The sequence below is a fragment of the Dysidea avara genome, chromosome 1 (assembly GCF_963678975.1).
Source record: "Dysidea avara chromosome 1, odDysAvar1.4, whole genome shotgun sequence".
Lineage (NCBI taxonomy): Eukaryota > Metazoa > Porifera > Demospongiae > Dictyoceratida > Dysideidae > Dysidea > Dysidea avara.
The window spans coordinates 53249782-53274950 of record NC_089272.1 but is presented as its reverse complement, the minus strand read 5'-3'; the positions used below and the strand labels follow the sequence as shown (position 1 = coordinate 53274950).

The following is a 25169-nucleotide window of genomic DNA, read 5'->3' as shown; positions in this document are numbered from 1 at the left end:
AACTTATTCTAGCATTCAAAGAGAGTAGATAAACTCATTAAACATTAAAAATACACTGGGCAATTAATTGTACATAAAATACAATAGCACCAATTTATGTCATCGTTGTTTATGTGGTCTCTGCATGGTGAGCTCTAGACCATTCTTCTTAACCATGGATCCTGTACCTGCTGTGATGAATATAGTTCTCTGTTACCCACTTTGACATCAGGCTGGTAGCTTAACAGTTGCTAGGAAAGAACAATATCGTTGCAGATCAACTATATCCAGAAATGATTTGTGCAGGTCTATCAAAGTGGTCAACACCTGTGCCAATATACAGATTTCAAATGCAGGGACCAGATTGGGTATAGTACAGTAAGTGTCTCCAAAATTCTGTAAACTGCTTAAGGTAGAAGCAAACTCTACTAGAAACAATGCTAAACATTTTTAAAACTAAAAAATATAGCAGGACTGTTAATTCTGCATAATATTGTGAGCAGTGCTGATACACTTATTGGGAAGCTGCATTTACTACCATAATCTTGGTAATATACTTAGCCTTAAACTTGTCACCGTGAATGTATTTAACGTGGAAGGACACACCCCTGAAATCAGGTCACCTGGATAACCAAAACAGTAATCAGGATAAACACAAATCTGACAAGTTTAAAACGTCTTTGCTTTATTACATACAGTCAGCATTTCTGTTCATGTTTTGTATAGTTCAAAGAATTATGACATGCGTGAAAGGGTGTGGGGTTTCGACATTTGCCCCGGAATGTATTTTTTCCACAATTCAGGCTGTATGGAATATCACATCTGTGGTCGGAATGTTAGTTGTGATCACTTCAGTAATCTTGTGAGAGCGTATGCTTCTTCAACGATGGAAGTGTATTGGAAAATGGGGCCTGTATCCACTCAAGCATGTGTCAAGTAAGAGGTCCATCACATACTACTTATTATTTTACCTGTATTAACAAGAGTTTCTAACATTTATGTGGGGGAGACTACCTAACTTCAATATACACATCAAACACCCTGAAGTGTAAAGTAACACCCCTGCTCATTATCAGAATAAAGGCTTATATCACTACTAATCAACAGTTTTCCATTACCACTAGACATATTAATTTGTAGTTGAACTTTGCATAGGGTGTTGTACAGGCTATACTGGCAGTTATGTAGATACTCTCTCCTATATAAATAATGAAGTCTTGGTAATGATGTAAATTGTGGTAATCTGTTTGCACTATGAATACACATGCTACAGTATCTATACATGTGAATATATGTACTGTAAATTGCTACTGTATATACAGTACGTACATGTGTACATGATACAAGATATAGTATGTTCACATTGAGCTGAATCCTGAAAAACAGCTAAAAATTAAAAGTGGATTTTTTCTCAACAGAGTTAACATTTCAGCCAACCAGATGATTATTGGTAACGACAAAGGTGTCAACAACATCATGTACGGTTTGGCTTCATTACAAGTTCGGGAAAGGGCTGTAATGGATGCTGTACTTATATGGCTTCCCCATAGGAAATGTATTGTGAAAATTTTGATTGGCTGTCAAACATTTAAACAAAAAGATTTTGAAATATTTTTAGTGGGTCATTACAAGCAGTACTACAAATGAGCCAAATTTCAAGATTGTGTGTAATTGCATCCATGAGTTATTAAATATTTTTGAGGATTCAGCTCAACGTGAATATACTATAGTAATCATTTGATAGCTAGAAACCACATTAATCATTATTTATAGGACCAAGGGGTAAAAGGGGATCACAAAGGTGGTCCTTTGCTTCCCAAAATGTTAAACCGAAAACCAGTTTTGTATGTGGTTTGGCAATGTTGTGTGTATACAGGTAGCTATTGAAGCTCAAACATGATTATTTCCCCAAGATCATTTCAAAGCTTCTACAAATTTAATAGATTGAAACAGAATTTTGTACTGGTTAATTGACTGACTGTTTGAAACAAGCATGATTCCATTGTAGCTGATGATGTTACAGGCTTGACTTTTTAGTCTCCACCAAGCTTTTGCATTTATATGCATAGGTGAAAATGAACTGTAATGAATAGCCACTTCACTTTTCTGTAATTGATAGTTGGGACACACTGAGATGAAAAATAAATTGTGATACATCTGGAATCATTCTTTTGATACAGTATGCATGGCTTGATCAGTCATACTTATGTTACAAAGAGCAAATAAATGAATTTAAGTTTGATTAGTGACCAAAGAAACAAAAGGTAATGCAAAAAGAGGTCACCTATAGCTATGCCTCCTGTAGATATACCTGTAATAGTGGATGTTCCTACTTCAGTCATTGTGTGAGGAATAAATTTTCACAAGTTCCTGTATCTATAAGTATATGTGACCATGACCTCTTTTGTTATATTACGGTACCCTTTTAATTTCTGTGATTCCTTTTGTATGTGCTATGCATGTATGTGTACTGTATATAGAGGTATACGTGTGAGATCTTAACAACAACTGTTGATTGCTCAGGGATTATATACAAACTGCACATCTGGTATATCAGGAGTTGCAATTGATCATGACGGGGATCACTGTTGCCACTGCTTTGTACTAGCAAAACGTGTCTTAGCACATTTGGATAAAGAAACTGTATATTAAGCCGTTTTGCTGTGAAGTTTTCACACCCGAAGCTTCTTATATGGATGATTATATCAGACCATGTAGTAATTTCACATGCACGAGACACCAATACTATTAACTTACGAACTAGGTGATCTGTTCAGGTGATGGTGTTGCTAAACTAAGTCTTTAGACAGTATTTAATGAAGAAAATGACACTTGATTTAAGTATCAGAAATCTTCTTTCATGTATTTTGTATGGTAGAAATAGAATTATTTGCCAACAAAGTGATTTGTTACCATTTGTTTCACTTAATCTCACACAGAACTCTAGTTTGTAATGTATCAGACAGTAAATTCACCATATCTCTGAAATGCTTCAAAATATCAAGCCAATAACATTATGTTTGTCCTAATTCATATTGATATTCTGAACAGAAGTATTTTTATGCCATATACACAAGAGCTTAATGACTGTGACATTCCAGGTTCATGCAAATGACAAATCTTTCCTTTGATTGCCATTTAAACTATACAAAAACAGCTAAACTGTGAAAAAAGGGTGTGGTCCCAAAAAGCCAGGGTGAAAAAAGATGTGAAATTAAAGGTGGCAGCCAAGAAATTAAAGTCACTGTGATGGTAGGTTAATGGCAAAAAATTTAATAATGACAATTCAGGTGAATTTGTGTTGCCTTCTCCAAGTTTCACTAGCATTTGGCACCAAATTCACCTGAATTGTTGTTATTATAGTTTTTTCCATTAACCTACCACCACAGCTATTTCTGTTTGATTTCACTTCATCCTGGCTTTTTGGGGACCTCACCCTTTTCACAGCTTTGCTGTTTTGGTACAGATATCACTTCTTTTTGTATTTATATACTCCAAAGCCGACGTGTGGCCAGCTTTAGAGCTTCTTTTACTTGTCCTTTTCTTAACTGCAGAAAGGAGGAAGAGATCAAGATCTGAATTCTGTGGATATTTTTATAATGATGCATTTGTTTACAAAAAACAGTTAACAATGTATGCATATGAAACTTATCATGCATGCCCTCTCTCCTACAGGTTGGCTGGCTTGTAGCAGAAATCTCTACAAGGTAACTTGTTTGTATATATAGCTGAACTCTCTACAGAGTGACTTTCAATGTATATGCAACAATCGAGCCTCTGGTTTCATGGTGGATCTAGCAATGGGGAGCATAGGGGAATTGATTGTGAAAGGTAATTTTTCGGTTTGCGGACCCTATCCAATAGCGCAGTCACCCTAATAGAATATTCAGCTACGTAATAAGTCACTCTATTAGAATGATCAGCTACAATCAAATCATCCTGTAGAGAGTTCAACTATGATCAAGTAACCCTGTAGAGAGTTCAGCTACAAATAAATCAACCTGTGGAGAGTTCAGCTACAAACAAATCACCCTGTAGAGCATTCAGCTACAATCAAGTCCCCCTGTAGAGAGTTGTAATTGTAATTGTAATTTTTAAACAGAGGGTCCACTCAGTAACCAAATACCGATTTTCAGTGGAACCCTATGAGCAAAAGAAGAAGTGTACAAAACACAAATACAACTATAGGTACAACACCGAAAATAATTATACATGCACACACACAAAGCCAAAGAAATAATACTTAGCTACCATCTAAATTTATTTCCCTTAATGTATATCTTCGAAATATCAGATATAATGTTTTTCATCAACTGTCTGAAAAATCCAACCCCAAGCTTTGACATCAATTCATATATATCTTTCTCCCAGAGTATCACAAGATCTAACTCAGTCAAGCTTCACCATAACATATCTAGAGAGCGTCATTTTTATTTTAATTGAATTTGTTGACTTTGGAACTCCTTGCCAATCATCAATATTAGTTTACCTGCAGACACTATTAAAAGATGTATTAAACTTTTTTTCTGGAATCATTTTATCACACACTTCAGTTCCAATGACCCACATAAATTCCATTACTTTTGTCCTTGTGGCAGTTGTGTCAACAGTCAACCTGTCATGAACTTTGATCACCTGTAGCTATATTAGTAACTTATAATCTAATTTATTTAGTAGGTTTACTTACTGTAATTCTTACATAAATAGAACTAATATAATTATTATAATTACTTTTGTTTTTGGGCACTGGCACTGTGTTCCATCAGAGCATTACCAAATCAATTATTTGTTACATGCACACCTCTGTACATTTGTACCTTTTTGTACTGAAAAGACTTAATAAATAAATAAAATTAATATTGATGCCGATACTTTTTTTTGTTCAGTTACAAACAAGTCACCTTGTAGGTAATTCAGCTACAACTGAAGAAAATCCAGCTACAGCTGTAGAGATTTTTGCTACAAGGTAGTCTACCTTTAAGGAGAGAGGACATGTGATAATGTTCATACAGTATTAATTTTTGTAGAAAAAAAAATCATAAAAAAGTGTCCAGAGAATTAAGGTCTTGATGTCTTCTTCCTTTCTGCAGTAAAGAAAAACACAAGTAAAAGAAACTCCAAAGCTGGCCACAGGCTGGCTTTGGAGTATACAAATACAAAAAGAAGTACCGTGTGAAAACAGCCATACCGTGTTTTTGGGGCCACACCCTTTTTTCACAGTTTGGTTTTGTATAGATTTTATTTTTACAGGGATGACAGCATCAGCCAAGGCGGTTTTTCAGCTGTGCCCTGAAGCGTACATATACAATATGTTCCCAGTTTAACAGCTAGGTGGCTGGAGCATTTGTTTGTTCAAGGAAAGAACAGTACTGCTCAGGCATTGAATGTGGGACATCTCAATCACTAGGCCAATTCCCTAACAACATGGTAGTCTAACATGATTGTAACTGAACTCTCTGCATGGTGACTTGATTGTGGCTGAACTCTCTACAGGCTGACTTGTTTGTAGTTGAACTCTCTACATAGTGACTTGATTGTAACTAAACATCCTAATAGAGTGACTTAATATGTAGCTGAATGTTCTAATAGAGTGACTGCACTATTAAAGTATCTCGGTTCTAGTCAACTTTCACGTTGGCTTTTATTCTGATTTCTTGTAAACCACTGAAAGGCAGTTCTTAAATAATTAATGTACCTTTACTTCAGCTGATTTCATTAACTAGTTTTCCTGGTAGCTAGCCGTGCAAGTAATACTGTACTTTTTCTAATCAAAACTCAATCTTGCGCTTGTTACACATGGTTAGCATACTGTTAGTGCAATTTCTTTGAAACCATAAAAGGTTTGCACTATGATGGTTACTCCATGTACAGACTGATTTTCAAGTCATTCATTCAAGCAGTTACCCTGTAGCCATGACAAAAAATCACTGTAATTGCGTTTTTCAAAAACGTGCATAAGTCCCTTTATCTGATGTGTATGGAATTGGACTGTATACTGTATGTACTACGTTACATTCTTAATCTTTCTGTCCTCCAAATTTGAAGAAAATTGATTAAAGCATTGCGAGTTGTATCAATTTTTCTAAGTGGAGCGAAAAGAAGAAGAAAAATATGAAGAAACTAAGATGAACTTTGAAGGCGCAAAACTCTGTGATGGCTAGGCAGATTCAACTCAAATTTGAAACAGGAGATACCCCACCCCGAGGGAGTTTCCACAGTAGACATGGTTAATTTCCGGTAAGGCACTATCGAGCTACGGATGCATGAAAACTGCATTTTCTTGGTTCCTGTAAAATAACACACTTGCTTGTCGCATGCCCGCACAGGCTGTACTTGGCCGCACGACACACCATCGTGTGTCTTGATACGAACATATATTATTAAATTAAATTTTAGGCCATTCCAAGAAAATTCATTGTTTCCCATTTCCCGCCCACATGCAGATTCTCTTCCTGCATGGTCATTCATTGTTGCTGTCAACTGAACATTTTGTTCATTATTTATCCTGTGATTGCATAGCAGTAACTAGTTTAGCATTCAGAAAACCTATTTAGCTATCTTTTCACTGTTTAGATTCTTAGTTTAAATATTTCTACTATATTCTTACCTGTGAATTTCAAAAAATAAGTGGAAATAGTTATCTATAATTATAATGAATAATGGATAATGAACCTCCCGTCCGCATGTATTTTTGATGTCAATAAAACGGGAAACAAGGAATTTTCTTGAAGTGGCCTTAAGGACTGCACACAATTGAACATTTTGTCTAATCATTGCCACATACCAGGCACAATAGCTTGCAAGTGTTCATAGCTATATTATTAGGTTACTCCAAGAAAATCCATTGTCCCATTTCGTTGATCTCAAAACTGTGTGCAGGAGGGCGGTTCATTATTCATTATAGCCTTATGCTACTAATTTTTAAATCCATGATCCACACAACAGCTATTAGAACTAAACTAAGGGCATGAGATACAGTATAAAAGCTCCAAGTTGAAATGTTCCATGGATTATGACTGATAATGACTCTGAATAATTAAGGTTATTGCTAGAAATATAGTGCGTAGTGCCTGTGTACAACTGCTACACATTCACATGATAGCTAAATAATGAAAATGTTCGGTTTATAGCATAATGAATAAACCATGTGGAAGAGAATTTGCATGTGGGCGGGAAATAATGAATTTTCTTGGAGTGGCCTAACTGTCAGTTCTGCGTAGATGACTAAGTGAATTATACTAACACTTTTAATAATTCCCTGATGTAAACAAATTTTACAAGAGCAATTCCATGTATACAAACCACTTCTAGTTTCCTACTTCCAGGTTATATAATTCCTGGAAATGCACATCACATTGTCTTATTTTTATATACACATAACTTGTTTACATGGTTATATTCACCGTGATTGGCGTGATACTAATAAATTATACACAGCTTTTTATATTTTACAGGCAAAGTTCAATCTTTCAATCAAGTAGTTGTACAACTCTTTTATATAGCCAGTTTAAGTTCTGCCAGTATTTGTTATAGCTTCCATAAACATACGTAATTCCAAATTATTATGTAGATTACTACTTTAATGGTGTAGTTTGGTGTTCACCCTGCAATAATTAATATACTTTATTTGCTTCATCATTATAGCCATCAACTAGCTTCAGCAGACCAATTTATATCATAGTCGCTAAGGGTCATGGTTTGAATTGCACAATCTGTCTTTATATTGGGTACAGCTGGCATTAATTATTTTGTGCACTAGTTGCACATTACATTGGTTATTAGTTGTGTATATTTTGTGGAAATGTGGTTTCCATATTTAGTTGTAATTAAGTTTCGGGGAATTATACAACTATCACATATCTATGCTAAAGGTTGTCTATTGAGTAATAAATTGATCATTTCTATGAACTGTGTAAATTTTACCACAATGCATTTAGAGTTAATTTGGAGGTTAAATTTTTCTGTATTAGAAGTCCTATGTGACTATTGGAAACTTGATAAAAAGAATGTAGTGCAGTTAAAACTGTGTTTAGTGCATATTTCTTCAGTAGGTATTCATTTACTGTAGCTTTTAGTGGGCTTCTAGGAAGTTTTCCAATGAATCTATTGATCTCCATTGTTTTTAGGTGGGCATAACTATATTCAGAGCTTTGATGATCACCTTAGGCTGCACTGCAAAGTGATACTGACCGATTGTTGCAGTGGTGTTACATATGATTGCTTCGGTTCAATATAGCTAAATGCAAGCTGACGCGGATTGGTAACTCTGCTCTGTTCACCTACTCGATGCTGGACAGTTTCCAGTGGCGTAGCCAAACCCGGGCAAGCCAGGGCATTGCCCTGGCATCAGACTATTTAAAGTGAACTACTCCATTATTGTACAAAAGTACCGGTAAATAACATAACCGACTAACCGTGTTATTTTCACCAATGTCTTCTCTTCCGACTATATAGTCAATGGATAGAGATGGGATTATCCAAGGGATTTTCCCTTTGAGTAACTCCATTGTGTACAAATAATGGGAGGTAATAAATAGAAGCGAGATCATGTGATTACAAAAAAAAACCATGCAGTATTGTAACAAGGATTGAAGGACAAGAATTATTATTAACTCTTCCAGTATAGTGGGATGGAGAGTTAACAATTGGATTAACTTGTGTAACTATTGGTGCAGTCAAAATTCGAATCGGAGAATAAGGCGAGATATTTGAGGCATTAGCACCTGCCTAGCCACGTAGATACTACTAAGTGATAGTTCAAACGGTATGGAATGCTTATTCAGTCAGCAATTGTTTTCTTTTATTTTAGGCTGTGGCACTGGAAGAGCACAATCATCACGTGATACAACACCATAAGCGCCCCGTGCTTTAATTAAGGTTTCTTCCAAGTCTAGTATTAAGACCATAGACGGAGATGTGTATATGAAATAAGAAGGCCAATAGCTAGCATTCACTTAGAGTAAGGTTAAAGAACATTGGTCATGCATACAGTAGTGTAGGTAATTAAAGTATACGTAGTGATGCATACACGTTTTTAAAATGGTCTATTGATGTCCATAATTATGAAGATAGACTTGTGTATGTGTGTTGCATGGTTGAAGGTTTGCCCACCCAGTGCCCTGGCATGGCAAAAATTCTGGCTACGCCACTGACAGTTCCACCAACTTACCCTTTGAAATCACAGAAGTACAAGAAGAAAAAGATCTTGGTATTTGGTGCACTAAAGACTTGAAACCATCTCTACAGTGTCAGAAGGTTGCAGCAAAAGCTATGCAAGTTCTTGGTTTACTAAGAAGGTCCTTTAAACTTATTCTGTTGACTTGTTGACATTTTTGTATAAAATGTATGTCAGACCTCACTTGGAGTATTGCATCCAGGTCTGGAGCCCTTACTTAACGAAAAATATACAGAGACCTGCCACCAAGTTATTACCAAGTTTATTTGATTTATCGTATGAAATTCATCTAGAGAAACTTTCACTGTACTGTAGATATTAAAGGGGAGATCTAATCGAGAGGCCTACAATGGTTACTATGGATACCATCAGAGGTCATCACCCCAAACTCTTTAAATTTCAATCTTGATTGCTAGCGAGGCATAATTTTTCCACCAACAGAGTAGTGAGTTTGTGGAATTCTCTTCCAGCAGATGTCATTTTTGCACCAACGGTAGCATTTTTTAAGAAGAATCTTGGTGATTTATGGAGAACAACAGGATACGGCCCCCTTAAAGGCCTGTGGCCTAGCTTGACAGTTATGTGCTGCCAAGTAATTTTTTCTCATTAATAATAATTATACAACCAAGTACTAAAGATAATGCGAAATGCGGTTAAAAACATGTCATTAATATAAAATATAATTAATAATAAAATTAATGATGTTTGAGAAAATTACAAGGCCTAAGGCTTTGCACTCACCAGGAATAGAATCCATGTTGTATGAAGAGACAATCGTATAATGGGCGAATGTTTTCGTGGAGGTGATAGAAACCGTACGACTATTCTATTTAACGCCAATTAAAACAGCTAGCACGTGACGCCCACTACAATGCAGTTAACCGACCAGGCGGATTCAAACATCAATCTAGATGAACGAACTACTGATCATTTGTTTTTGGAATTGTTGCCAGCTGGCACACCAAGTCTCAAGTCGTCATGCCAGCTGCCAGCGGATGCGCTCCATGTAAAGGCAAGTAATTAAGGAGGCTATGCCCAACACAACAACACAAAGGAAGTTCACCATGCCAGCTGCACAATACCACGAAAAAGATTAATAGTGGTATGTTTATTTGTATTGTTTTGTACTTCCACCTAGATTGCTAGACTCTATAGTTGGCTCAGTAGGCTACCTCTAGTGTTTGTAAATGTATTGTAAAGAGCATGGTATGTTTTAATGTTTTCTTGTATTGTACATTTTTCCTTCACCTAGCAGTCTCCTGGCTTATGGGTGGCTTGGCTGTCTCCCTTGTTGGCTTGCACACAGCATTGTGTATCATCTGCACTGTATCTCCTGTATTGTGTATCTCCTATATTTCAACTTGTAGTATATCATGTTATCACTTTAGGACATATAGCCCAGCTTACATGCATGGCTGCTGAAGTTTCCAAGAGCAGACATCAATAATAAAAGAAGCAGGATATTTCACTAGAAACTGTTATTGTAATTGCATATATCACTTATGTTTACTGTTTGTACATCTTTTCCATCCACACACACTGTGCTGGTCATGCATTGTTGTTAGACACCACCCTATTATGCTTTTAATTTTGCCTATTATGCTATGCTGCAGTGCTCAAACTTTTTGCCTCATAATTACGCTCAATTTTTTCTGCAGTTCCCATGTTTTATTACTTTCTAATGGATAATGATAAACTTTGGCTTATGAATAGCTGGTAAAATGTAAAAGTAAATGCTCATTGTACATTAAGAATTTGGCTGCATTGTAAACTATAATAATAGTCGTGTCAAATAACTATGCTTCACTGCGGCATCAACTGTTCTGTCCGCCTTTTTCAGTGGCATGCATTTTTGCTTGCAGTATGACATAATTATTCTGCCTATTATGCTAGCATTATGCTTGATGCTTTCGGGCACCTATTATGCTCAAAATTATGCCAGCATAATAGGCTGGTGCCTAACTGTTGTACATGCCCCATTTGTAGATTGCCCCATTGGTGGTTGTACTTGGTTGTATGTGCCCCGGGCCTAGTAATAATAATGTTTTCCAGGCACAGTTCATCCTTTCAATCAAGTAGTTGTACAACTCTTTTATATAGCCAGTTTAAGTTCTGCCAGTATTTGCTATAGATTCCTTGAACATAATTCCAAATTATTATGTAGATTACTACTCTAATGGTAAAGTTAGGCGTTCACCCTGCAATATCATGAACCATGGTAGTGGTCCATAATAGAGATCGCCTATGTTTTTCCAAAATCCTAATAGAACACTCCACCTTACAAACCTTTTCCAACCTCAAAAGAAGCCTTAGAAGTTAATTTGGAAGAAGTTTAGGTCCATTCGCAAAGATGAAGTCAAAAGGACTTGATAAAAGTACTTTTTAAAGATCTGAAATCTGCCATTTTCAGCCATTTTGTTCATCTTACTAGGACCTCGGGTCACACATAACCAAGTACATTTGTTAGCGTATTAAACAACTTGTGGCTGCTTTGTCTAACTGTGATGCATAATAAGTACAGTAGGACCTCCATTATCCAAACACCTGTCAAGGTTTGGATAGTCAAGGTCCTATTGCATCAGCTGCTTGTATCACAATTGATGGTGGCCTCTCTACCTTGTCCCCATAGCCCTGATTATGCCACAAGAATGTAGATGTAGTGTCAGTTTGCAACGCCATAAGAGCAACTTTTAGCCTGCAAGTAGGGAAGATTTTTTTGAAGACCAAAAAACAAAGAAAACCACCCACTTAACGACCTAACATTAATCGACATTTGTTTAAGTGGAATTTTGATGCTATATACTAAAAATATGGTACATAAAAGCACGTAACAGTTGACAATATACAAAAATAATTTTTCAAGTGTTTATCTTTATCCATTAATAGTAACTTGAGACAGGTATTCTATTTATTTATCTTGCTACAAAACAAGAATACATGAAACTGCTTATTCCCACATCTGACATTCAACAAAATTAATACAGTTACATGTATAGTATAGGGAACCTCTCAGGGACATATTATTCTGAATAAAAAATGTCTGACTGACTGATGAAATTACTCAGCTACTGTACAAGAATGAGTAGCACAACTTAAACAACACTACATCATTTTTGCCAATGGATTTTATTCTGGCTAGTGAATGGATAGAAGTATGGCTGTTCAAGGCTGTTTCAAGCTACCATTTCGCATAAACAAAGTAACTGTGATCATTAATCACAGGGTAATACAGTGTTATCCAACCCCCTTGGGACCAAGACATGTTCAGATAATCAAACCCCATACATTTGTATACAGAGCTCAAATACTCTAATAGAACATACATCATAAACAAAAGAGAAGTCAATTCTGCTGTTCGGATAACCAAGTGTTCAGATAATCAAGGGAGCTAGCACTGTATGTCATTTCACCACAGGAAGAAGACTGATATACCATTTTACCCTGTAAGAAATGTAACAGTAAACTAACGGGTGGGACACTACGTATATACTGTAGCGTAGTTTACCCCGAGATTTATTTGCAGACACACACAGAGTAGAAGAGTAGATATTCTGTTAAAGATTTTTTTCAAATTCCGTGGCAACTTGTTGGATCAATCTGAAGGCTTGTTTGGGCTTAGTTTTACCTAACCAATACTGCTACATCATCGTTTGGGAAAAGTGAGGATGGTTTTTGGATGGGGCACACCCATGCCTTTGTGGTCCCTACTATACAGTACGATAACAGTACTATCATACTGTACAATAAGTGAGCTGACAATCACTTCTCCAGTGTACACACCTTCTCATTGCTACTAATTCCAATGCAAGTAAAATTCAGTAGAAGAACTGATAGACTTTAGGCTAGCTACATAAATACTAAAGCACAGAAGGCATACCTTAGTGTGGTTCCTAGTAGGCCATGCACCCCACCCCTACCCCTACCCCTAAGACAATGTTGGAAAATTAGACCATTGGGGTTGAATCTGAGGGTGATATCAGCAGTTTACTGTATACAGTACTTATTTTACTGTTGTGTAAGAGTGACTGCTCTATTAGGGAAACTTTACAGAAAAGCAGGAAACATACTATCCAGAATTTTTTTAACACTAGACTCAACATGAGGCTGACTATTAGCAAGTAACAACTACTTCTGTCTCCCTACTGTATTAGAGTGACTGTTCTGTTGAATGTAAAAGAAACCACACATGCTGCAATTCAGCAATTCAGCAATCATGGATTATTTAGTTGTTAAAACAATTACTCGGTTATAGCTGAGGCTACTACAACTTTCAGCAAAGAAAATCCTGCGGCTACTATGTGAAGGCAGCTACTATGGGCTTGTGTGGCAGTAGCTCATGGTGTCTTTATGGATTCACAAGTGACTGGCCTTGTTTGGTCATCCTTCAACGGTATCACTCATTTAAACGTCTCTCAAAAACGTTATTTCCTGGCTTAAAACAACTCCTTTGCCTGGTTTCTGCTCCAAACATGGTCTTATCAACACTTGTACCAGCATATTCAGATACAAGATGTGGCTCTTATCTGAGGGCAACTCTTATGACAATAATTCTAGGCTGTAGAGTGGCCACTATCTGGGGGCAGCTATTGTAAGAGCCGTGGCTATTAACCAGTCAAATATGATGAAGGTACAGTGGACCCTTGGTTATCTGAAACCCAATGCATCTCAGACAATGGTAAAAGTGTTCAGATAAATCAATTGTTTATAAAACTGAAGTCTATACATTTATATCCAGAGCTCTGTTGAAATACTCTAATAGACATACATTTGTACTCAAAATACTCTAATAAAGCAGTCGTTACCAATTTTGGATGAACGAGGGTACGGATAAATTAGGGTTGGATAACTGGGGGTCTAGTGTACTTAACTATTATACAAGAATAAATAACACAGCTCAAACTACCAGTAGTGGATTGGATAGTTTACATTTGGAATAAGTTATGTAACATCTGGTGTGGTCCAAACTCTGATCAGAGAATAGAGGAAGTTATTTGAGACATTAACACCCATCTAGCAATGTGGATACTACTTAGTGATACCTCAAATGGTGTGGTCAACTTGTTCAATCAACAGTTGTTTCTTTGTTTCCAGTCTAGTGGCAGGGCATATTTATCATGTGTAAAGAGCATTAAAACACCTCGTGTTTTCAAGTTTCTTCCTATAGTCAGGTATAAACTATATAAAGACACATTCAGATGTATATAGGGGTTAAGCAGGCCAATAGCTAGTTAGGGTCCTCAAGGTTATATTAGTCATTTTGCATACAGTAGTGTTACATAATGCATAACACTATTCTTTGAAATGTTGTACTGATGTCCATATGAAGATAGGCATGTGTATATGTGTTGCATGGCTGAATATGACTTGCCCACCCAGTGCCCAGACATGGCAAAGTCTGGCTATGCCACTGCACAATGGTGTTGAAATGAAAAACAGATGTCAATTTTTTTTAGAAAAATTCTTTAGAATCCACTCTTTGTATTCTCATAGAACATCATCAATTTAGAGTCTAACTTATGAGTACATGAAAAAGAAACACTAATAGTTTGGCCTAGAAATTTGCATGGTTATAACGTTACAGATGTTAATAGTGTTTCTATCTAGTCTGTCCCTCTGCATAGAGAGAGGGTCTGGTCACTTTTGAGGTGTCATTAAACAATGATGTCACAATAATGTCAGCAGGGACGTACGGAGGGGAGTAAACCCCTTTGGATTTTACACTGTACTTGAAACATTAAGAAATTGAAACTTCAGGGCTCCAGAATCTGGAATCTGTCGTGGAACAGGACACATTTTAAACTTTTATCTTAGTTAAATAACAGTTTTTCACATGATAGCAACACTTGTAGCATTGTTCTGAATTTTGGTGAAAATATCGAGATACTCTAATAAAGCAGTCAGACAATATAAACTATTCTAATATAACAGTCACTTAGCTGTAGTGGAAACCCCTTTTCAAAATTCCTGCCCTGATGTCAGCAAGAATGGCACATGCAACAGCCACATAAAGTGAGTAGTTCTCGAAAAACATCAGCGAACAGCTGCTATCCAAAGAGAACCAAAGATTCTTTCCATATGGATTAACATAAACAAGATTTCTTTCCATATGGATTAGGCAGCATTACCAGTTTTAAGAGTGTTACACCACAAATTTTGAATGTCAGAGTGACCAGACCCTTACCCTATAGAAAGGCAGACTAGTTTCTACAGTCAATAATGTAAGTGCTTTATTAACTTAAGTCCTCAAACCTTTTCTTACTTATACAAGTCTATCGTAAGACCATGTCTTGAGTATGGCAACATCATATGGGGTCCTAATTACAAAGTGGACGAAGATGCAATTGAAAAGGTCCAAAGATATGCAACAAGGCTGGTACCATCTATCAAATATCTACCTTATGAAGAACGTCTAAAATGCCTCAAATTACCAACTTTAAAGTATCGGAGACTTCGTGGGGACATGATCATGACCTACAACATATTAAATGGACATCTAAATGTGAATGAAACTACTTTTTTTACAAGAGCATGGACAGCAATTAGAGGGCACTCTTACAAACTGTTCAAGCAATTTGCTTTTAGAGAGGTTCGACAGAATTATTTTTCTCACCATGTAGTGAACAACTGGAACTCCCTTCTAGTGGTATTGTGGAGGCTCAATCAACTGATGAATTCAAGAAGTTGTTTGACAACTTGAACAATGACATTATGTTTAGCATAGATTTATTGTAACATAGGATCAGGATTTATAGGCTTTGCCTTTTTTTAAATTCCTGTATAATAATAATAATAATAATAATAAAACTGTATGCAGTACACAATGACCAATAAAATGAAGCGGTAAACATGTTGAAATTCATTACAGCCTTCAACGCTAGAGATAGTCAAAAGTGCGAATCAACTTTACTGGAAATAAAAAAAAAGTTATATCATTGGAAAATCACTTTTCACATTATTTAGTGAAGCAAGGAACTAGGGACCCGCCGATTATGCTCATAATTTTACCTATTATGCTACGCTGCACTGCTCAAAAATTCACCTATTATGCTTAAATTAATGCTCAATATTTACCTATTATGCTCGATTATGCTCAATGTTCATGCCTTAGTTCATATGCTTTGCTACTAGTTTAACACTATATAGAAAGAAAAAAATGAGTGGCTGGAACACAAATAATAAATCCTTGCTGCATGCCTGCGTGTAAGAGACAAGATCGATATACTCTAATAGAACAGTCAGTTTGATGATTGTTCTATTAGAGTTACTGACTGCTCTATTAGAGTATACCGATCTTATTTTGCAATTGTCATTTTTCCAGCAAGAGTTTACACTATCGTACAAATATTTAACCTATTATGCTGGCATTATGCTCAATGCTTTTAGGTACCTATTATGCTCAAAATTATGCCAGCATAATCGGCGGGTCCCTACAAGGAACACTAAAACAAATAAGCTGCTCTATCAAGATATCTTTTTACTTTTTATTGCTCTACTTAAATATCCAATATGCTTGACATTCCTCTTATATGTTCTCTTGGACCCTTTCCTACTCAATTTACAACACTTTTTCAGCTGTAAACCTTCTTGTGTCGTTTCTCCCTGCTCCTTCAGTCGCTGTCCTAACTGGACGAGTAAAATTACACTTGGCTTTAGCTGGCAGAGTTCCTTACGCACGTGACATGCCCACTAAATCTCGATGTGTGGAATCAATCAACTAACAATTCCTTTAACTCGAAATGTCTTTTCACTGAGCTCCTCAGACTGCAAGTAGTATCTAATGCCCGGTTAAACGCGCAGTGCATATCAACTAGTCGGTTGCTATAAGCTACAACCCGTTTATCAAATCGGTTGTACGAGTTCATTGCTAGGGACTCTTACCGTAAAGTAATTTTGTTTGTTTATTGTACAGCGTTATTTGGAATAGTAAACTTCGTAATTACAGCAAGTAGAGATGAATCCATTTTAGTTTTTCCCTTCGTGTATTACTTATTTCATTGCCGGTGAGTGCATATTTTTATGTGCAGTGGTTTAGCCGTACATTATTTAATTATTTATGACGTATTTTGACGAAAAAAGTATTATTCTTATTACTTGGTTATGTAATTATTATTATTATTATTATTATTTCAACTTGGATCAATCTCAGTTTTCATAATAGATGTTTTACCAAGAACTAAGGGTTATCCTTTCAAACTTTATAAACAACAAATACTTAATGATGTCAGGGCAAATGTTTTTAGTCAGAGCATAGGCGGCGGAAAGGGGGGGGCTAGGGGGCTGAAGCCCCCCCTAGGTCTGCTGAGGGGGGGCTTAGCCCCCCCTCAGAATGATATCATACCGAAATTATCTTTCTTAGAGTGGGGCTGAAAACCGTGATAAAGATCGAGATACTCTAATAGAGCAGTCACTCTAATAAAGTAGTCAGTGTGTAGCGAGCTATGTAAGGATTTTTATGTAGTTTATCAGCTAAAAATGGTAGCTGATGAGGTGGAAAGCTCTTGTTAGTTGGTTGTGACCTTTTTTTTTTTTTTTTTTTTTTGGTCTCACCTTACCAAACTATAGAAATAAGTCTGGGTCAGCTCAGCGGAGCCCCCCCTCATATCAACTACTTCCTCCGCCGCTGAGTCAGAGTGATAAACTGTTGGAACCACCTAGCTACCAAAGGAAGTTGTTACAGCACCAACTTTATCATTATTTAAGACAAGATGTGACACTTTTACCAAACCATTAAATATGATACCCAAGTTTTATTTTCTGTCGTGTATAGAATCTTAGGATCAGGACTATTGCAGGCCTAGTGCCTGTTATATTATTCCTGTACTACAATAATAGTAATAATAATAATAATAAATATTATTCTTATTTTTTCTCACAGGGCTAGAGCAAAATGTGAGTACTGTTTGCGGATAAAAACTACATAACTTTCCTTCCTATATCTTTCTTCACGTCCATGACCTATTTTTTAATGCATATTACAATGATACCCATTCTCAAGCAACTTTGCTTCTTGTAGGTTCACTTTTCCATTGCTCTTCTGATTTAGGGCAACCAATGTGTTAATTGTGTTAATTGTGTTAATAAATATCCAATCTATTCATGTTAACACATTCATTTGGAAACCCTATATCATTACCTATGTTTAACCACAGTATTTTAAGTTCATGCCAGAGCAACAATGTTGTTGTGTACCACTACGCACTTGACTTACTGTGATCACATAACTGCACAAGTATGCATGCCTATATGATAAATCTGAAGCCATACTATTGCTGACTATAGCATGCTGTACACTGCCTATAGTTGGATATGTCAGAGCTATTTAGTACAAGGTACATTCAATGGTAAGGAAACAATACACAGGTGTTTGCTAACTCTGATAATATTAACTGACTGCTTAACAACTACTGTACGTGACTGACTTTGATATACATGTTTAGTACTGTGTAATATCAAACACCACCAGCACATCTTATTATCATGTTAGCTATCCATAAATGGATTTATGAAAAGTAAACAAACTAGTGTAAAAGTAATTTTCAAAATTAAAACATGGGAATAGAGATCGCTGAAAAAAGTAAAGAAACAAGAGTCAAACAAGCCAGCAAATTAAACACACAAAGATCCCTATTTGTACTCAAATAAATATTTATACAGAAGCATTCTCAGTACTTATTTGCTTGGAGAAACTACTGTTTTTACCTTAGTTGCTACCATATTCATTGAGTCCAAATAGAGATCTCTCTGTGTTTAACATGCTGGCTTGTTTGACTCTTGTTCTTTACTTTTTTCAGCAATCTCTATTCCCATGTTTTAATTTTTAAAATTACTTTTACACTATAATAATATACTTTGCTTCATCATTATAGCCATCAACATGGTTTGAATTGTACAACTCGTCTTTATATTGGGTACAGCTGTGCCCCGGTCCTAGAAATAATAATAATAATAATAATAATAATAGACATGTGATAGCTGTATAATTCCACGAACTTAATTTAAATTTATCGAAATTCTAAATATGGAAACCACATTTCCACAAAATATACACAGCTAATAATTATAACAAATGGAATGTGCAACTATTGCAATAAGTAGACAAAATAACATTAATGCCCACACACAACCAAGTACAACCACCAATGGGACAATCTACTAATAGGGCATGTAAAAACAGTGTATGCATGGTCATCACAGTGTGTGTGGGTGGAAAAGATACACATATATACACAGTAGCACATACAATAAACATAAGTGATGCATTTACAATAGGTGGTGAAGGCACGATTAAAATAATCATGATCCCAAATCAACCTTTGTCACAATAGTGACAGATATAACACAACAGTGGCATCGTAACTAGATGCCACCAGTAGCTACAGTAAGTGCTGGTACATTATTGGTGTGGCAATGGCACAGTGATGTGTACACAGTATATGCATACAAAACATACAGGATAGAGCTATACATTGCTGTAGTATTGTATACAGCAAATACATTATTGGCAGTATCACCGAAGATGGAAAATATTCAGCTATGTAGCTAGGCAATATACAGCACAGTATTAACTAGAGGTCACTGGTAGCCAAATGGGGTTCATCAGCGGCGTGGCAATAGCACAGTGATGGGTGCACACTATATGCATACATATTAGGAGATACACAATACTGTAATAGTTGTTAAGGGGGATGGTGCTGGCAAATACTGGGTAGGAATGTGTATCATCTTGTTTACAAACTTAAATAACAGAATTAAACGTGAGTGTCTTCTACGATTCTCAAGGGATTGCCATTTCAATCTTATTAGCATGTCAGTTATACTGTCTTTATGGTTCCTCCTCCAAGGTTTATTTAATACAAACCGTGCAGCACGATGTTGTATCGTTTTTAGCTTGTGGATTGATGTTTGCTGGTAAGGATCCCATATAGCAGAACAATACTCAATGGATGGTAAAACAATCTGTTTGTAAGCACGCTCTTTACGAGTAGCTATGGCAGGTTAACATTAGCCAGGTGAGCCGCCAGATGAAGAAAGACAGCCAAGCCAACCAGAGCCTAGTAAGCCAGGTGAAGGCAAAATATACAATACAAGTAAACAATACAAGCAAACATTAAAACATACCACACTGTTTACAATACATTTACAGACAGCCAAGCCAACCAGAGCCTAGCAAGCCTGGTTAAAGAATATAAAAGAATAAACGGCACAAACAAACATACCGCTATTAATCTTCTTCCTCTTCAGCCTTGTCATGTGCAACTGGCTGTGCGAACTCCCTTCGTGTTTTGTGTAGGGCGTGGCCGACTTAATTAAGCATTTGTGGTGTGTGTTATATGGAATAACACGGCTTTTTAGTCACCAGCACGAAAATGAGTAAGCGCTATACGTTTGTGCCTTCATTCAATGGCGATTCTATCACCGGATAGTGCATGTCTTTTATATAGATGTTCTGCAGAAACTATATGTTTAGCCTACACCAGTATAGTGAGACCACTGTTGGAGTATGGATCGGCAGTATGGGACCCCTACTTGCAGAAGGAGATACAAAGTATAGAAATGGTACAACGACGTGCTGCTCGTTGGGTCAAGTCGGACTACCGATATAACAGTAGTGTTACATCTATGTTAGCAGATCTACAATGGCCATCACTTCAACACCGACGATATGTGACTAGATTAAAACTCTTCTACAACATTGTTTACTCCTCATCAGTCTTAACAGTCCCAAATTACTTCACTAACACCACATATCCCACCCACCACCACCACCCCTTCCACTTTGAGATTCCGTTTGCTAGAACAGATCATTATAAATTTAGCTATTAGCTACCCCAAATCTATCCGCGATTGGAACAATTTACCAACTGACACAATAGAATCCCAATCTCTACAAGTATTTATAGATAAATTATAACTGACTCTTATCTATGTGATTTGTAATGTTTTTCCTTACCTGAACATATCAGTTTGTAACTGTGTTTTCAGTAATCATGATCATAATCATAATGTCTGTATGCCTTGTAGTTTTCGAGTACATTAATTAATTACTTATTAATTAATTAATTTATTATTTATGATGTAATTTTGACCGCATTTTGTATTATCTTTAGTACTTAGTTGTTAATTATTTGTTGTATTGTGCAGACCTCAAGAAGAGTGTTCTGCACAAAAGAAACAATAGTACAATTACAATCATAGCCACATAATTACTAATTAAATAGTCTCTAGGTTGTGCTTGAATTGTTCAATCTCTATAGAGTTGAGCATGTGCTGGGATAAGGAATTCCAAATTTTGATAGTGGACAGAAAAAACTTAAAATTTGTAAGAGTTAATCCTTGTCATTGGTAACATAAATCTTTTATGTGTCCTCTAGTGTGGTATAGATGTCAGGGTTGGGAATAAGGAGATCATCAGTATTTATATCAACCCGGCAGTTTATGATCTTATATAACATTATAGCCTTCTGTTCATATCTACATGTTGGCCAGCTCAGGTTGGATAACATTTCAGTCACACTTGCGTACTGGGAATAATTGTTAGTTACAAATCTCGCTGAACACCTTTGAACATTTTGGATGGTATCAATGTCTCTCTGTATGTGGGGTGACCAGAGAGTGCTTACATATTCTAATATAGGTTTAACAAGAGCCTTGTAACAATTACTTTTGGTTTGGGGGGACACTTGCTTATATTACGTTGTACAAGGCATTTTACATTATTGGCTTTCTTAGTTATTTGTTTCCATGCTCAAAACTTCAGCGGTGAAAGGACTGCCTTAAAACACAAGTACTTAACTTAGTAAAGAATGACACACAGAATACAATGTCGAATTACGTATATTAGTAGCTAAAGGTTGTCTATTAGCTAAGTACTAAAGTTTTGGCTAAGATCATTTCTATGAACTGTATAAATTTATCACAATGCATTTAGGGTTAATCTGGAGATTAAATTTTCCTATATTAGAAGTCCTACTTGTGACTACTGGAAACTCAGTTGACAAAGAGAATGTAGTGTAGTGAAAACTGTGTTTAGTGCATATTTGTGACTGAATCTTGAAAAATCATCCATATGGTCATGCGTGAAATAATTAGAATTTTCGTGTTTAGTGGATTGCTAATAAGAGCAGGACACAGTTTTGAAAATATTTCAAGAATTTTCTTGTAATTTAATGTATTGAGAATGGCTTAAAAACCATCAACAAATAGGGTTTGTGATTTGAGCATTAAATATTTTAGGTGTCAAATGCACCCATAAGGGTGATTTTCCAAAATTCGGTCACATTTTATCAGTAGGTATTCATTTACTGTAGTTTCATCAGCAGCCACCATCAGCCACCCAGAGCCCTGAGCAATTAAAGACGTGGGCTGGATTAAAGTGAATTACTCCATTATTGTACAAAATACTGGTACATAACATAACTTACTAACCGTGTTATTTTCACCAATGTCTGTTCTCTTCCGACTATATAGTCGATGGATGGGATTATCCAAGGGATTCTCCCTTTGAGTAACTCAATTGTGTAAAAATAATGGGAGGCAATAAATAGAAGCGAGATCATGTGATTACAAAAAACACCGTGCAGTATTGTGACAAGGAGTGAAGGACAAGGATTATTATTAACTCTTCCAGTATAGTGGGATGGACAGTTAACAATTGGATTAACTTGTGTAACTATTGGTGCAGTCAAAACTCAAATCGGAGAGTAAGGCGAGATATTTGAGGCATTAGCACCCGCCTAGCCACATAGATACTACTAAGTGATAGTTCAAATGGTATGGAATGCTTATTCAGTCAGCAGTTGTTTTCTTTTATTTCTAGGCTGTGGCACTGGAAGAGCACAATCATCACGTGATACAACACCAAAAGCGCCTCGTGCTTTAATTAAGGTTTCTTCCAAGTCTAGTATTATGACCATAGACAGAGATGTGTATATGGAATAAGAAGGTCAATAGCTAGCATTCACTTAGAGTAAGGTTAAAGAACATTGGTCATGCATACAGTAGTGTAGGTAATGAAAGTATACATAGTGATGCATACACGTTTTTACAATGGTCTATTGATGTCCATATGAAGATAGACATGTGTATGTGTGTTGCATGGTTGAAGGTTTGCCTGCCCAGTGCCCTGGCATGGCAAAAATTCTGGCTATGCCACTGACAGTTCCACCAACCTACCCTTTGAAATCACAGAAGTACAAGAAAACAAAGACCTTGGTATTTGGTGAACTAGAGATTTGAAACAGTGTCAGAAGCCGAGGCTACAGCAAAAGCTATGCAAGTTCTTGGTTTACTAAGAAGGTCCTTCAAACTTATTCTGTTGACTTGTTGACTTTTTTTGTATAAAATGTATGTCAGACCTCACTTGGAGTATTACATCCAGGTCTGGAGCCCTTACTTAACGAAAAATATACAGAGACCTGCCACCAAGTTATTACCAAGTTCATTTGATTTACTGTATGAAACTAGTCTAGAGAAACTTTCACTGTACTGTAGATATCAAAAGGGAGATCTAATGGAGAGGCCTACAAGATATTGAATGTTTACTACGGATACCACCAGAGGTCATCACCATAAACTCTTTAAATTTCGATCTTGACTGCTAGCGAGGCATAATTTTTCCACCAACAGAGTAGTGAGTTTGTGGAATTCTCTTCCAGCAGATGTCATTTCTGCACCAACGGTAGCATTATTTAAGAAGAATCTTGATGATTTATGGAGAACAACAGGATATGGGCACTCTCAAAGGCCTGCGGCCCAGCTTGACAGTTGTGTGCTGCCAAGCAATTAATAATAATAATTACGAAGTGGATATTTAGCCGGTCACCGTGCAAATATTTATTTAGCCGGTCGTTTGTTGGGCCTATAACTCTAGTATCAAACACACTAGTTGTACGAAGGTAAGTTTTTAGGTGAGTTCGAGGCGAGCTAGCCCGCCTCGAACTCACCCATAAACCTACCTTCATACAGGTAGTGAAAGTCATCATTACGTTTAACAGGCAAACGTCAGGTTAGCGTTAGGGTCGGGTTCAGCTTTGGCCCGGTTTCTTCCTCACTGGTATGGTTAGACTATAATTATAGTATTTTATATTTGTAACATTTAAATAGTACAAAACAAAAGGAGTAGCCAGCAAGCACTGGTGGTACAGTGGTAGTGCGTTGGTACTCTAAACCTGGATGTGTGGGTTCGAGTCTAGCTTACGTCACACTTTTTTCTTCGTTTCTTAAGCTTTTTTGTGTCACGATTTTGTCAAAGTTTTTTTTAAATTGCAATGACCGGCTAAATATCAACAGCCTAATAATTATACAACCAAGTACTAAAGATAATGCGAAATGCGGTTAAAAATATGTCATTAATAATAATAGCTAATTAATAAAGTTTGAGAAAACTACAAGGCCTAAGGTTTTGCACTCACCAGGAATAGAATCCATGTTGTATGAAGAGACAATCGTATAATGGACGAATGTTTTTGTGGAGGTGATAGAAACCGTACGACAATTCTATTTAGCGCCGATCAAAACAGCTAGCACGTGATGCCCACTACAATGCAGTTAATCGACCAGGCGGATTCAAACAGCGATCTAGACGAACGAACTACTGATCATTTCTTTTCAGAATTGTTGCCAGTTGGCACACCAAGTCTAAAGTCGTCATGCCAGCTGCCTGCGGATGCGCTCCATGTAAATTGAGGCAAGTAATTAAGGTGGCCACGCCCAACACAATAACACAAAGGAAGTTTGCTAGGCTCTATAGTTGGCTCAGTTGGCTACCTCTAGTGTTTGTAAATGTATTGTAAAGAGCATGGTATGTTTTAATGTTTTCTTGTATTGTACATTTTGCCTTCACCTAGCAGTCTCCTGGCTTATGGGTGGCTTGGCTGTCTCCCTTGTTGGCTTGCATACAGCATTGTGTATCACCTGCACTGTATCTCCTGTATTGTGTATCTCCTATATTTCATCTTGTAGTATATCATGTTATCACTTTAGGACATATAGCCCAGCTCATATCAAAAAACTAAGA

At 36.6% G+C, this 25169-nt stretch overlaps 2 long non-coding RNA genes across 9 annotated transcripts in view; one reads left to right on the top strand and one right to left on the bottom strand.

The window, feature by feature from the left end:
- Window positions 1-14: 14 nt before the first annotated feature.
- The window catches only part of LOC136268922 (uncharacterized), a 77988-nt gene continuing 52833 nt past the window's right edge, over window positions 15-25169 (bottom strand). For all 8 annotated transcript variants that reach the window (XR_010707148.1, XR_010707153.1, XR_010707154.1 and 5 more), the window contains 2 exons: window positions 14194-14312; window positions 15-1177 (listed from right to left, as the gene is read on the bottom strand). This is a non-coding gene — a long non-coding RNA (uncharacterized lncRNA). The remainder of the gene's footprint in view (window positions 1178-14193; window positions 14313-25169) is intronic.
- Window positions 19131-24061, top strand: LOC136268975 (uncharacterized). Its single transcript, XR_010707171.1, has 3 exons — window positions 19131-19532; window positions 22462-22557; window positions 22622-24061. It is a non-coding gene; the product is annotated as an uncharacterized lncRNA (long non-coding RNA).